This window comes from Echinops telfairi, unplaced genomic scaffold, assembly GCF_000313985.2.
Source record: "Echinops telfairi isolate 266 unplaced genomic scaffold, ASM31398v2 ScPeMD7_7421;HRSCAF=8459, whole genome shotgun sequence".
Lineage (NCBI taxonomy): Eukaryota > Metazoa > Chordata > Mammalia > Afrosoricida > Tenrecidae > Echinops > Echinops telfairi.
The window spans coordinates 13,560,812-13,565,961 of record NW_022111321.1 but is presented as its reverse complement, the minus strand read 5'-3'; the positions used below and the strand labels follow the sequence as shown (position 1 = coordinate 13,565,961).

Below are 5,150 nucleotides of genomic sequence, written 5' to 3'. Positions count from 1 at the left end.
TTTTCCAGGGACCACTCTCACCTGTGAAAAGTATGAATGATGAAGTGTTGCCATCCTTGCCTCTAAGGAGCACTCTGACAATACTTATTCCAAGATAGATTGATGTGTTCTTTCAGCAGTCCACAGTATTTCCAATATTCTTTTCTAGCACCTCAATTCAAATACATCTATTCTTCTCAGTCTTCCTTGTTCAATGTCCAACCGTCACATCATGCAAGGCAATTGGAAATATCACGACTAGGGTCAGGTGGACCTTAGTCCTCAAAGCAACTGCTTGTTCTTTTTGGTATTGTTTTCTGATGAAAAATGGCCAATATCAGTCCATTTCAGTTCACGAATGCCTAGGACATTGATCTTTATGTGTTCCATTTCGTTTTTGACACTAGATTCACAAATTTCCTAGATTCACACTTTGCACATTTCAAGTTCCACTCGTTAGCAGATGGTTGCATCTCTTGCTCCTTACCTTGAGTCAGGCCCCACAGCAAATGAAGATGTTGTAGGCTCCACTCCCACAACCTTGCCCCCACTCATGTCACCCTGGGCCACTCTAAGAAAGCTGTCCCTCTTCAGTCACATTTCACATGCCCTTGGACAGAGGATCCCATCTTCTAGAACTATCCCTGACAATGGTCTGCTCCCATTCATAAGGCTTCAGTGTCTGACAATGTTTCCATGCTATGTCTCTTCTTAGTCTGGAAGCTCTGCTGAAACCTATTTGCTCTGGATGACCCTGAGGGCACATGGAATACCAGTTACATAGCTTCCAACATCACAGCAACACACAAGCCACGACAGTAAGACAAATAGACAGACAAGTGGTGGACAAAATCTTAGAAGCCTTTATTAAACAAATATGTCAAAATATGAAGCTATTATTTCTTGACATATCCTTCTTCTAGGTCTCTATGCTTCTGAAAGCAGTGTGTCCATCTTTCCAAATTTCCCCCAGAGTATTCTGAATGTTTGAACTTATACCACAGTAAAAGGGCAATTTTAACATCCTCCAGGGACTCAAATCATGAGTTTTTTAGTTTGGAGAATTAAGAGAAGTCTGAAGGGGCAAGGTCAAGGATAAAGTATGAATGGAGTAATATAGCCCAAAGAAAGTCTGTTAGAATGGCCAAGGCTGCTCTTTAAAAAATGACCTGGTACATTATCATTATAAGAAATAATTCCTTGACATTGATTTCCTGATTTTTTGTCACCAATGAATTTAGTGTTTTTCTTATAATTTCTTCCTATTAATACCCCTATAACTCTGTGTCCTTGGGGATGGGATGAGCTACCAATATTATTCCCTTTTTGTAATCTGTAAAACAGTCCTCATCACCTTCTGTCCTAATTTATTTGCTTTGAGTTCATCTTTGAGGTCTTCTCAACCTACTTGATGCATCTATCTCACATTCAATAACCGTTGTTGCAAAGTGTCAGTGATTTAGGAAGATTTTCACTTGAGATGATTAAAAATTTATATTAGTCCCTCAATTTTTTTCCTCCATGGCATAAGATGTTTCCATATTGTTGATTTTTATTGTTTTGTTTTGTTTGAAGCTATCCTAATAAATCTAAGACAAGAATATTACTTACAGAACTTGTCTATCCATTTTAACATATCACAGAAACATACTTAAACATGTTTTGACTGAGATAAACCTATGCATGCATGAATTGAGACCTTAGTAGTAATACTTTTTAAAAAATCATTTTATTGTGGGCTCATACTCTTTTTTAATAAACAAAAATTCACATTTTATTTAGATTGATATAAACTGTACAAAATTGATTTTCTTCACCAAAATATACCAGTAATATTTCCTGTATTAATCCTAAATAAACCACAAAGCATTTAATTGTGTAGGTTTTTCCAGGTTTTGCTTATAAATCAGGACAAGGCAGTGGATCTAGTCATGGGAAAAGGCAAAAGAAAAAAGAGAACATCAGTTATTCGTGTCCATGATTCTGGGTTGACCATGATACAGTGTGTTCAGCAGAAACCTGCTCAAAAGTCGACGGCAGTGTAGGCTCAGCAAGGGAATGTTCACAGCAGCAGCCAGATGTGGAACAAAGGCAAGCTTCTCCATTCAAACTTCAACTGTGACTTGTACCTTTAGGTTAACTTGATAAACAAAATCTATATTGAGATTCTTGTCTGGGAGCTCAGTTTATCTCACTCTGGTAATTCCTCCAATAATCCATTACAGATTGTTAACATTAACTCCCACTAAGTCAAAAGTTAGTCTTGAGATTCATTGTTACATTTGCTAAAATGCATTCCCCACCCCTCCAGTACCTCCTCCTCAAAATTTATTTCTTGAAAGGACCATAACTTAATACCTGATCATTGGATCCAGTGATAAGAAATGTTCCATCTAAAGTGACTTCATTAAAACAATTCTAGAGGACCACAAGAGATCACGAGAAACATACAGGGCCACTTTCATGCTAGCTTCTGGAAGAACAGATACCAGTACATCTTCAAAGAGGGGCTATTTTAAATACGCATATTATCAGTGGTTAATGTATTTGATCAGAGGCTTACAGGCAAGTCACTTATAATCAGTGATTTAGTGTGGCCTGCCCACAGCATACAGCTTTTCCTCCAAATTGCAAACATGAAAGAAAGAAAGAGAAAGAGAGAGAGAGAGAGAGAGAGAGAAACTAGCTTAAATAATCTCTTGGGTATTTTCAATAGTTTCTGAGTTACTTGTAGGTAGCTCGGATTTAGTTGTATAGAGTTTGATGTATGTGTCTACCATTAAATCCAGATCGAGTTTTATATCAAAATTTATGTTAAGCAAAGCCAAGTTACTTGACCCGTGGTCTGTCACAGTGTTCCTCGGGTATGCTTTGAGACGCTTTCGCCCATTTTCATAGCGCTCGCGCTCAACCTTCATCCCAGAAAGAATACACAGGACCTTCAGCAAAGCATAAACATTAGGAAAGAACTGGATGTCAGGCAGATGGAGGGCTTCATAGATGGTGGATGGAAGCTCTATCTCGTTACCTCTGTGTTTCCACTGAATTCTCCAACAATGAAGCTCTGCTGACAGCGTGTCAGGGTTGGGCAAGTCACTTCTGTACGTGTCAGCATGGTGATCCTCCGACGTATTAAATTTGAGCTGTCCCATGACAGAGGGGACCAGAGATAAGCACTTAAGAGCCTTGCAGTGCTGTTCTGAGAAGATATCGTTCAGTTCCTGAATTATGTGTTCCACAGCTGGGACACTGAGTATTTCTTTATAGTAACTTTCAGAGGTGAGCTGAGAATCTAGGTCACCTTGCTGAGCTCTGCAGAATTTGCCAGGGAGTTTCATTTGAATATCAAGTTTGGTTGCCAAATTTGTGGCTTCTTCAAACCAAAATTCATGATAAACTTCAATATTTTCCATCACTTCATTCAGTGAATGCAGCAGGACAGTCAGGCTGCTGGCTGCAAAGAAGACATCGGAGGTTTGTCTCTGGAGGTTTTTCCCAAAGGCTCTGGTGAAAGATAAGACATTTTTAAGAACAATGGTAACAATAAAATCAAAGTCTGTTACTGCACTACAGAGCACAAATGCTCGTCCAGCTACACAATTATTCCATCTGACGTGTCATAATTTATGCCATCTAAACATAAAACAAGTGCTTGCAGGAGGTCCACTAAAAGTTCAAAGGCATCAAGCCTGCCTGTCCCTTGAGAATGGCAGATCTCCTTGAGTTCATTACCTCTTGCTTCATTGCTCTGAAACAGGACTGAAATTACATTGTCAAGTTCTAAAAGCAGTTGTGGTGATCGATGGAAGAAAGCACAACATTCCTCATTGGTTCCCAATGCAACAGATCCCCCCATAACTGGCACCGATTTTGCCAACCATATTTTAAGGCACAGGAAGAGCAGAGTGTGTAGATGGCTTGAGGATATTCCTCTGAAATTCTAGAAGCAACCACTTTCATCTTGAAGAAAACCCACCAGGCACGATTGTAAGCCTGGCCGCGGCAGTCCTCCAGGTTCAGTCCCCACTTGTCAGTGATGGTGGGGTGAATTTCCACATCTGCTTCTTCAGGGAGGAAGTCCATGAATTCTCTCAGGTTATGAGACTCATCGACAGCCACACTAACACGAGCAGATGCTCTTCCCCAGCTATGGCCACCACGTCTCGGTGACAATGGCGGAGAAGCGCCAGTCTCACTTCCCTGAGAGCTTTTTCCCGGAGGCGGCTCTCGCAGATCTCTTGCATCTGGTTCTGTTGGGTTTTCGAACAGAACAGCGTGTTCTCCGCTGTTGTCTCAAAGCGCTTTCTCAGAACCTCTTCCCCAGAGTTGATCCGGCAGAGCTTGAAAATTATCAGGAGTAAAGAAACCTTCTGGGGTTGCATCCGCTTCATGTCCATCCAGAGGCATGTTTTGTTTTCCCATAAGAATCAAAAGTTCAAATAAAGATTTTAGGTGTTCTTGGTTTTCCTCAAGGGTGAAGGGTAAGATGGCTTCATCCTGTTCTTCACCCCCTTCTTCTGCGCTGAGGTTCTGGACATTGCTGTTGTTCGTTCCCTTATATTTTTGTTCCTGTTCAGAAGTTTCATCATTGTTCTGTTTCAGTGTCATGATTTCATCTTCACTCAATTCTTTTATTCATTTTCTGTGTCTACTGTGTGGATTGTCCAGATGACTGGTAAGATCAAATAGGGTTGGTATCACATTATCTTGCAGAATTGATCATCGAGAGCTGAGTGTTTGGCACGTAAGCGATAATGCTTATTAAGCTGGTCAGGTGTTTTATCCTCTAAGTCGGCCCTTCTACAATTCTCCACCCACTTCTGGCACCTGGCCGGATCCCACGGGACCCTGAAGAAGGCCAGATCGCATGGGATGCTCTTCCACCTACAGACTTGGGCAGTGCAGAAGTTCTGCATGATCGCCTGTCTGGGATAACCGAGCTCTCCCCTCCCCGCCTCTCCAGCAGCAGCCGCCCCTCCAGCCCACCTGCCCATCCGGCCAGGAGGGGAGCCAGGTGGATGGCCGCCTCTGAGGAGCTGGCACCGACTCTTACAATCTTATCACAATCCATACATCCATTTGTACATTTGTTGCCATCATCATTCTCAAAACATTTTCATTCTACTTGAACCTTTGGTACCAGCTCCTCATTTTCCCCTCCCTCCCTCATG

The 5,150-nt window shown here is 41.6% G+C and overlaps 1 pseudogene; it reads right to left on the bottom strand.

The window, feature by feature from the left end:
- Positions 1 to 2,666: 2,666 nt before the first annotated feature.
- On the bottom strand, positions 2,667 to 4,895 carry LOC101653683 (annotated as a pseudogene).
- Between the last annotated feature and the right edge of the window lie 255 nt (positions 4,896 to 5,150).